The 10,000-nt window shown below is 44.2% G+C and overlaps 1 protein-coding gene and 1 long non-coding RNA gene across 6 annotated transcripts in view; one reads left to right on the top strand and one right to left on the bottom strand.

Moving 5' to 3' along the window:
* Positions 1–3,576, top strand: part of LOC147015777 (uncharacterized) — a 3,586-nt gene extending 10 nt beyond the window's left edge. The window contains exons 1-3 of the long non-coding RNA XR_015049854.1: positions 1–120; positions 504–581; positions 3,017–3,576. The exon at positions 1–120 is cut by the window's left edge and continues 10 nt beyond it. This is a non-coding gene — a long non-coding RNA (uncharacterized LOC147015777). The remainder of the gene's footprint in view (positions 121–503; positions 582–3,016) is intronic.
* LOC147015776 (semaphorin-4C-like) overlaps positions 1–10,000 on the bottom strand; it is a 126,167-nt gene that overhangs the window by 98,514 nt on the left and 17,653 nt on the right. The window lies entirely within an intron of this gene.

Here is a 10,000-nt window from a genome sequence, read left to right as displayed (position 1 = left end):
GAGTATGTTACATATTGACAATCTTGCAAATATTAAAAGTTGAGCCCTTCTGCACAACAGCCCAGACCACGAATGGTTTCATTCTCGAAACAAGGCACGTCATGCCTCATTTTACAAAAGGTAAACAATTTTATTTCACCAATATAGAAACATGCCACCCACTGCTTAGAGACAAATATATATATATATATATAAATATATATAGATATAGATTCATGGGGTGTGCTTACACATTGTGTAAACATACAAACCATGTTTCCCCATTGCCTCAGGTCACTCACCTACATTTGATTTTTCATATATATATATATATATATTTTTTTTTTCATATGTGAATGTTCGACGATTCTGTGATTTTTCCCGGTGTATCAGCTTCGATGTCCATCAACACAAAATTGCTATGCTTCCCCATTGTCTCAGGTCGCACACCTGCATTTTTTGCATTTATTTATATTTTCATTTATGAATGTTGTATGACAATTCAGTGTTTATTTTTTTTGCAGCGTACCGGCTTCGATGTCCACCGGCACAAAAAAATTCAGCTTTCTACATCACCCGGAAGGTCCTGATCTTTAATATCGGTCAGTCAATCAGTGGTTAGAAAGAGCTTTATACATACTGTGTGTGCGCGCGCGCACGCGCACGCACGCACGCACGCACGCACGCACGCACGCACGCACGCACGCACGCACGCACGCACGCACGCACGCACGCACGCACGCACGCACACACACACACACACACACACACACACACACACACACACACACACACACACACACACACACACACACACACACACACACACACTTCGTGGGTCATAAAGTTTGACCTGCTTCTACATTCGTGCTTCGCGTATTCACAGGTTTTGTGACTTATTTACTTATTTATTGTTATAACACTTCAGGACTGGTCTCCTATATCCACTTGAGAAATTGGAAATCAGCAATCATCACAGAATTACATAAAATCGGTTCAAAAACGGATCCCCTTAACTACAGCCCAATTAGCAAACTGTACTTCCAATCATCAGCAATGTCATGGAATCCATCACCACAGTTGACATAAAACCATTACTTTTCTCCAACAGCTTCATCCCAGATCATCAATTCGGATTCAGACCTGGTCACTCTACCTTGGACATGCTGCTTCTACTCTGCCAACAATGGTGGAAGCCTCATTATCAGACGTGAGATCAGGACCATCTCTCTGGACATATCTCGAGTTTTCAATACAGTCTGGCATTCTGTCTTGCTCCCCAAACTGTCTGCCAATGGAATCGAAAGCCAACTCTACTCTTGGATTACTGACTTCATCCACTCTCATAGACAATGTGTGGCTCTCAACGGAAGCCTTTCGTCTCCTCTCCCTGTTAAGTCTGGAGTACCCCAAGGCAGTGTTGTCGGCCCCATATTATTCTTAATCTTCATAAATGATCTCACCGACTCTGGAAAATCCTCTCTACCTCTTTGCTGATGACTCCACTCTCTGCCGTGACATCCCTCACCCTTCTAACAGACAGGCAGCAGCCTCCTCCCTCTACTCAGACCTTGACAAAAATCACAAACTGGTCAAACACAATTGTGCTTATGTATCCATATTGTCCACCCTTTGTGTTCTCCCTTACCCCTCATCATTACCTGCATCCATTGTTTGTCTGTCTCTGACTACTTTCTCCATACGCCCTACTGTTGTTGTTTCCCCTTGCTCATGCTGTTCCCTTTATGTTGTTTCTTAATTTTTTCTGTGTAATAGCTCTTCCATGATCCTAGACCATGCAAAAAACAAAAAACAATGACCCGACATTCGCAGCATTTTTCAGGAAAGAATCCCCCGTGAATAGTGGGGTCCGACAGTATAAATGTTGTTATGCCATGTTACACTCAAAGGACCGATCTAAAACTTTCCATTACAAAAGCCTGAAATGTTTAAACACAAAAAACAAGTTTGTGTTTCTGTTTCAACTCGTCCAACAAGTCCAACTAATCTTTCATACCACGGCGAACTTCTCGGCAAGTTTTCGTGCTCAATAGAAAAACAGGTCGAGAATACCACTTTTACGGGTGTTACTGTACTGTATTTGTGACAAGTCTTACAGTGTGCAGAATCAACTCATTCGATGTGCTTTCCTGAATTCATCCAGTTACTTTGAAGTTTCAGCTCAATTAATGCGGCTTTTGAGAACTTTCTTGCATATCGCACCTGGGTCTATTCAGTCACTTTGATGCATATACATCCAGCAGTCGTGAGCTCTGGGAATATCAAATGATACCGATTATTAATTTGAGGTTGAGCAAAAAGAAAGAAGAAGTTAGTTTGAGGTTGTGCGAGTTTGCTTTTCACTTGTGACATTATCAAATTTGGCAAGTGTCTTGAGAACTTCTCTGTGCATTTTAGGGCGAAAGGGCAAATGTTTTTGGTCCATAGATACAGCCTTGCCAAGTGCCTGAGGCCTCCGAGATACGAGAGGTAATGGTGCATTTGAAGTTTATCGTTGAAAGTGGAACTTCTCTTTTTAGTTTGTCAACTCGGTTCTCTACACTTTCACACCCTTTGTCCATTCGGTCATGGTCCTCTTTTTTTAAATTAATGCAAAAAGAGGTTTGTTTGGCTCGTCTTTTCTGATCTGTTTCTCTTTCGTTCTGGGGGTGTGTTGCATGCTCTTTGTCGGCCTTTAAACTTGCTCATTAAGTGGTCACACTGTCTTTCGTAGTTTTAGCAATTGCAGTTACAATCCTGAAAATGTACAACATCTCCGGGTAGAGGCACCACATACATGTGTCGCATATTGTAAAATGAATAGCTGCCACTCATAAATCATTTTCATGAGATTGGAGAATATATTAATAATGTCAATTATATAAATATTTTTTAAGCCACTTCAGAATGTTAAGAGCTTGTTCCACTTGAGTCTTGTTCTCATACTTGGCACGGCATGTTTCATGCAAATTGCATCATACATCATTTCTCATCTTGCGCTCTTTGCCCATTCTTTGCTCTGTCCTCCTCCCCCCAGGTTTCTGCAGGGTGCACACGGTCAACCAGCAACCCCTTCCTTCTCTCCGTCCTCTCTGCCTCCCCTCCCCCTCCCCCCTCTCTCTCCCTTTTTAGGTCATCTCTTCGAGCATGACCTAATAATATGGGTGTCGATGTCCTTCGATCCGTCCGTCCGTCCGTTCACAATGAAGTTGAAGCGGGAGATGTGGTCATTAGTGATCCTGATAGAGGTCGATGAGACGTACACGATGGTATGACTTTCAAGGTCACCGAAGGTCAAGGTCAAGGTCACGAGGCCTTTGAAGTTGCAAAAATGACGATTTTCAAATTCTATCTCCTCCGCCATTTCTCAAGCGATGGTGTCATTGCATAGCAGCTGACCTTGTATATTTATACATTTTCCGCTGAAGGTGCAAAAGTTTCAAAACCCAAAATGTAAACGTCGGCATTTATTTTCAAAATATAATTTTGTGCTCGCGCGCGCCAAAATGCCGAGTCATCTTTAACCAAACTGCGCAGTTCGAGCTGCGCAGTAGTCTTCGGTCATAACTGAACATTGAGAACTTGTGGTATTATAGAGATGACCGTCACCCCCACACGGGAGTAATCTTTCTCCACCATCCTCCCATTCACACTACCATCAGCGAAGTAAAGCAGAGTTCATGTATTTGAAATTCAAAAAAAGTCCTGTATGATCATGACTGTGCAGCTGTCACGGGTAACAATAGAAGTGTTCATCTTAAAGCAGTTTTTCTTTTCATCCTGATAACTTTTAAACTATTGTACCGATACATCAGGCAAAGTATATATTCATGTTAAGTGAGAAATTTAAGTCTCATTACATGTCCATCTGTATAGATTTTATCATCACTAAAAAGTACAAGTTGCTGAGTTGGTTACATTTGCTGACTAGTTTACCAGCACCAATCTTGAGTGCTTAGAAAATGATGCATTACAATGCGATTTTTACTGTTTTTCTCAAGGCATGATTATCATAAAGTTCAGCAAAGTTAGGATGTAAAAGGGGTTTCATTGACCTTGCAACATTAGTGATACATAATTTGTAAAGACCTTTAATTAATCGATGATTTAAACCAGAAAACAGTTTGTAAAGTTGATGCCAGAGAATACAAGTATTTAGTATTAGGCCCATACCCTTTACAGAGCTCCGTGATCGATCAATGTGCGTGACGTGCCTCAGATGGATGTTAAATTGGCGTCCCGTCTGCCGGCATTACTTAGTGGACGTTAAAGATCCCACGGTGTATTTTGCGAATAATCGGCAAGCTATCGTCGGCACCCTGAACAAATTACAAATCCATGCACTCACCTTAGTTGAACATCAGGCCTGGCCAACCGGTTCATGAAAGACTTTGGCCAAAATTCCCCCAGACAAAAAGACAAATGACACTACAAAAAGTCCAAAACCAACTTGAAATTTTTGTTATGATCTCCCCGTTTCTATGGAATTGGCCATTCCACTGTGACCACATCTTTTCTGCTGAGATGTTGCTTGTCCACAGTACGTCCTAACACCAAAGTCATGACATCACAACAAATTTGCTGATCTTTCATTGGCGACATGTGCATGGCTCTCGATGAGACAATGGTGAGACAAAAGGAGAAAAATAAATGGACTTGCAAGCTTTATCTTCAATTTCTTTACATCAACTTTGGTTCTCAAATGGCTACAATGGTAATGAACGTACAGCAACTTAAAAATAAATTACTGATTAGCGCACCACAATACAACCACCTACATTTGAGGAAGATTTTCTGGCTTGTCAAAGAATACGTCTGCAAGAAACCAAGTAGCCTTTCTGTACAAGTCTCTGACAGCTGATTTGAACTGTCCTTCACAATATTGATGAATAACCTCCCCCCCACCCAATGCTCCAAATCATCTGCATACAATGAAGCAGAAAAAAAATTCCTCTTAAAAAAAGTAAACAAAATTAATCAACCTATAAATATCAAAAACAAGGTTACTTAGATCAGATAATTTGCAAGATGTGACATCACGCTTCTTTAATAACTCCGTGGGTCAGCTCCATGAAACACTCTTCCCAGTAAAACAAACAAAAACAAAAATCCACTTTGCTCTCTCTCTCTTGTACTGCATTTTACATCACGATGCTAAACCTCTGCTTCGATAGCTGGAAAGTTCTCAAGTGTGTAACAGAAACATGTGGACAACAGCACATCATCATCAGGTTAAACAAATTATTTTCTGATTTAAAGAATTTTCCAAAACGGTTTTACCTGTTTAGTGTTCCAATCTGAGCCGATAGCCCATGAATGTTGGGAAATCGGGTCAAAGTCAATTAAACCAGCGGCGATTTGTCCATTATCTACTCGTGTCCTTGTAATTCACGCAAAGACCTTGAATTGAAATGGGGGTTGGCTGGGGGAAGCGTGGCTGAAGTCTTTCATGAACCGGCTGGCGAGGCCTTACGTTCGATTACGGTCAGGGCAGGAATTTGGAATTTGTTAGGGGTGCCAGCAGCAACTCGCCTACTCTTTGTGAAGGACACTGTTGGATATTTAATGTCCATCAGCTAATGTCGGCAGCCGAGACACCCGTTTAACGTCCATCCGAGGGACGGCACACACATTGACGCATCACCCTGCCTGTGACATGCCAATCCAATTTGACCAGTAAAAAGATTATGGTCAGAATGGAGGCAAAACGCATGCAGATGATCAGGAGATTGCACCACTGCAAATGACTGCTTGACACAAGATTCCCCAACTGGACATAAAATTGAGAATGAGCAACACTCGGCTTCAAATGGATTTTTTTTTTTTTTAATTTCTCATCATCTCAGAGCCCCGTATGTTTTGGTTAACAGACACATTTGGTGGGACGAGGAAAACAATTCTGGCACAAAAGCGAGCAGAGAGTTTCCCCATGGTTCCTTGACCACACAGGGAATGCGCTGGTGCCATAATTGAACTCCCACTGTGCCCAAAGGCAACAACAAACTTAGATTTGCTGTAATCACCACATAACTCTGGGAGAAAGCATCTGTGGTTATGGAACTACCTGTGCTAATAACATGCACAGCAGTATGCACTGACGACGGCATGACCTTTATGCGCCAATCGGTCACAAAGAAATGAACTTTTGAATTTTGCTTCGAGTTGCATTTGGAGGATGAACTACAAAATTGTCACGATATATATATATATATATATATATATATATATATATATATATATATATATATATATATATATATATATATATATATATATATATATATATATATATATATATATATATATATATATATATATATATATATATATATATATATATATATATATATATATATATATATAAGCCTGGTGTGTTGGCGCAGTGGTTAGGGCAGCGGCTTGGGATCCAAAAGGTCCTGAGTTCAAGCCCCGTTGGGCCACTGAATAAATACACCAGGGGGTTGACTCAGCCTGTCATCCTTCCGAGGTCGGCGAAATGAGTACCAGTGTAGTGGGCCGGTGTATACCCCGGTTAAAATAGGTGTACCATATCCCTGTGTCGTAAGAGGCGACCAGGGTTGCGTCAGGAAGGGCATCCGGTGTAAAACATGTGCCAAATCACTATGCGGATCATACGGATGATCCGCTGTGGCGACCCCTAAAGGGAGCAGCCGAAAGAAGAAGAAGAAGATATGTATATATATATATATATATATATATATATATATATATATATATATATATATATATATATATATATATATATATATATATATATATATATATCAACGAATACCACCCGTCGCTTTGCTGAGGGGAACACTGAGATGGGGGGGGGGGAGGGAAGGAGGGAAAGAGTGAGGAGATAGAGGGGAAAAGAGTGAGGAGATAGAGGGGGAAAGAGTTAGGAGATAGAGGGGGAAAGAGTTAGGAGATAGAGGGGGAAAGAGTTAGGAGATAGAGGGGGGAAGAGTTAGGAGATAGAGTGGTAAAGAGTTAGGAGGGAAGATAGAGGGGGAAGAGTGAGGTGGGAAGATGGAGGGTGAAAGAGTGAGGGAAGAGGGGGAAAGAGTGAGGGAAGAGGGGGAAAGAGTGAGGGGAGAGGGGAAAGAGTGAGGGGAGAGGGGGAAAGAGTGAGAGGGAGAGGGGGGAAGAGTGAGGTGGGAAAGAGTGAGGGAGAGGTGAAAGAGTGAGGGGAGATGGGGAAAGAGTGAGGGGAGAGGGGGAAAGAGTGAGGGGGTAGGGGGAAAGAGTGAGGGGAGGGAGAAAGAGTGAGGAGGGAGGGGGAAAGAGAGAGGAGAGAGGGGAAAGAGAGAGACGGGAGGGGGGGGTGCCAAGAGGGAGGGAGAGTGAGGAGGGAGGGAGAATGTGGAAGGGGGAAAAGAAGGCAGTGGGAGGTGAAAGGAAGGGAAGGCAGATGTGTGGTGGAGGGTCAATTGCGATTCATGCCGTCTCATCAAAATGATTCTGCATCGAATAACAATGAAGATGGAAACAAAATAATGTCTGAAATCCATTTTCTACCGGTCAATACCACCAGGAGAAAACACTGCCGGGACATGTCCGGAGACAAACACTGCTCGGACACGTCCGGCGACAAACTCCCATCTGGACACATCCGGAGACAAACGCCCATCCAGACATGTATGGAGACAAAGTACCATCCGGACATAAACACCACCCGGATACGTTCGGAGACAAACACTGCCCAGATATAAATACCGACCGGATGTCTCCTGACATAAACACCGCCCGGACAAGTCTGGAGACAAACTCTCGTTCAAACAAAAACACTGCCCGGACACGTTCGGAAAAAAATAGCGCCAGGGGGCATCCGGAGCCAAACACAAACCCTGCCAGGAGATAACCACTGACCAGACAGGTCAAGTCAGGTATGGGAGCATGCGCCAGAGCATCGCATCGCTGCGTCCACTTTCTGCCGGTTCTCCAGAGGCCTCCGTCTGGCCATCACCCAGGCAGATGCCTGGCCTATCCCCATCTCCTTGAGATACTGATCAACCTGCTGCAACCACGAGGCACGTGATCGGCCCATTGTCCTCCTCAACTCATGAGGCTCCCTTACTAAGAGAATCTGGTGATCAGGATGAGCATCAGGAAAATGAGCCACATGTCCATACAGCCGCAGCTGAGGCTCATGGACAATGCAGGTAACAAATCTCAGTTGAGTCTCTCTCAGCAACCGCTCGTTGGACACAAAGTCTGACCAGCGATAGCCAAGGATTCTCCAAAGAGACCCGGTACCAAAGGAATTAAGTCTATATGGGACATTTTCACAAAAGCAGGTCAGGAAACGGTAAACTGTCCGAGAATTTTTAACAAGCATATATTACCCAGTCAGTGCAGTGGCCTTATGGTGACCCTGCGTTGCTGACATAATGTGAACAATTTTCTCGGCCTTATAAGGGGTTCAAGCACTATTTCGAGAATATCAAAGAAAGTTGATTTTTGACTTTGTTCTTTAACGTTACCTGACCCGCTTTTGTGAAAATGGCCCATATCTCAGATCCTTGGTCAGAGTCCAAGTCTCACATCCATAGACCAAGACTAGAAGCACCAAAGAACTGAAGACTCGGACTTTCGTCCTCCTGCACAGGTACCGGCAGCGCCATACCCCATGATCCAGTGAATCCATGACTCCCCAGGCCGGACCCAGACATCGATTGACCTCTGACTCAAAGCCAGCAGAGATATGAATATCACTGCAAAGGTAAGTGAATCTCTCCACGACCTCAACATCCTCACCACAAACAGGCACAGACAGGACAGCAGCATCCAAGATGTCATTGGAAGCCTGGATCTTAGTTTTGACCCAGGAAACCCATAAACCCAGCGGCGCTGCCTCCTCATTCAGGACCTCGAGGACCCCCAAAAGGATATCTAAAGTCTCTGCAAAGATGACTGCATCATCTGCGAAATCAAGGTCAGAGATCTTGACATTCCCAAACGATGCACCGCAGCTTGATATCTCCGACATCCACCCCAAAATCCAGTCCAGACAAGTGCTGAAAAGTGTGGGGGCCAGTACACACCCCTGACAAACTCCAGTAACAACTGTAAAGAAGTCAGAGATGGTACCACCACATCTCACAGCACTCTCAGTACCAGAGTAGAGTTCAGACATCAGATCGATCAGTTTTGGTGGCACCCCACGAAGACCAAGAATCCTCCAGAGGGCATTCTGATTCACTGAATCAAACGCTTCGCAGCGATCAACATAAGCTGCAAGCAGCCCCTGCCGAAACTCTCGTCTGCATTCGGTGAGGACCCGAAGAGCAAGGATACTGTCAATCGTTGACCTCTTTGGAGTAAAGCCTGACTGCTCTGGACGCTGGTGCTCAAGCAGATGGTGGCGAACCCTATCAAGAATTATCAGAGCAAAGACCTTGCCCGACACTAAGAGCAGTGTCACCCCTCAGTATTTGTTGCAGTCTTGGCGATCACCCTTCCCTTTTCAGAGAGGGACAACGAGGCCCCTCTTCCAGTCAGTTGGGATGATGTCTGTGTTCCAGGCAGAGCACAGAACTGCATGCAACGACACGAGTACAGCATTTCCACCAGCCTTGAGAAGTTCAGCATGGATGCCACGGATCGCTGTAGCCACAGAGCTTTACCCCACAGCCTGTGTTTCCACAAGCGAAGGTGGACCACAGTTGATTGGAGGGTCAGCAAGAGACAACGCTGTCCCTTGAGAGACAAAATTCTTCTTTGCCCAACGGTGAGTTCCATGACATCCACCCGCAACATCAAGGATGGTGGTCTTGAAGGCACTCCACAACTCTTCAGGACCTCCCAAAGCACCCAGACCCCCCAAATCTCCACTCAGCTTGTTCGCAAACTCCTCAGCTACCCTCTCATCCTTGAGCTTGCCAACATCCAGCCTAATCTAGGCTGGGATGGAACCATTCTCCTGGATTTAAGGTGCAACTTCAGAGTTGCTACAACAAGCCGGTGGTCAGTATTGAGGAACTGAGCACTCCGGTAGACCCTGCAGTTCTGGATC

Source organism: Eptatretus burgeri, chromosome 12 (assembly GCF_056783735.1).
Source record: "Eptatretus burgeri isolate ZD-2024b chromosome 12, Ebu_testis_v1, whole genome shotgun sequence".
Taxonomy (NCBI): domain Eukaryota; kingdom Metazoa; phylum Chordata; class Myxini; order Myxiniformes; family Myxinidae; genus Eptatretus; species Eptatretus burgeri.
This window is presented reverse-complemented; position numbering and strand designations above follow the sequence as displayed.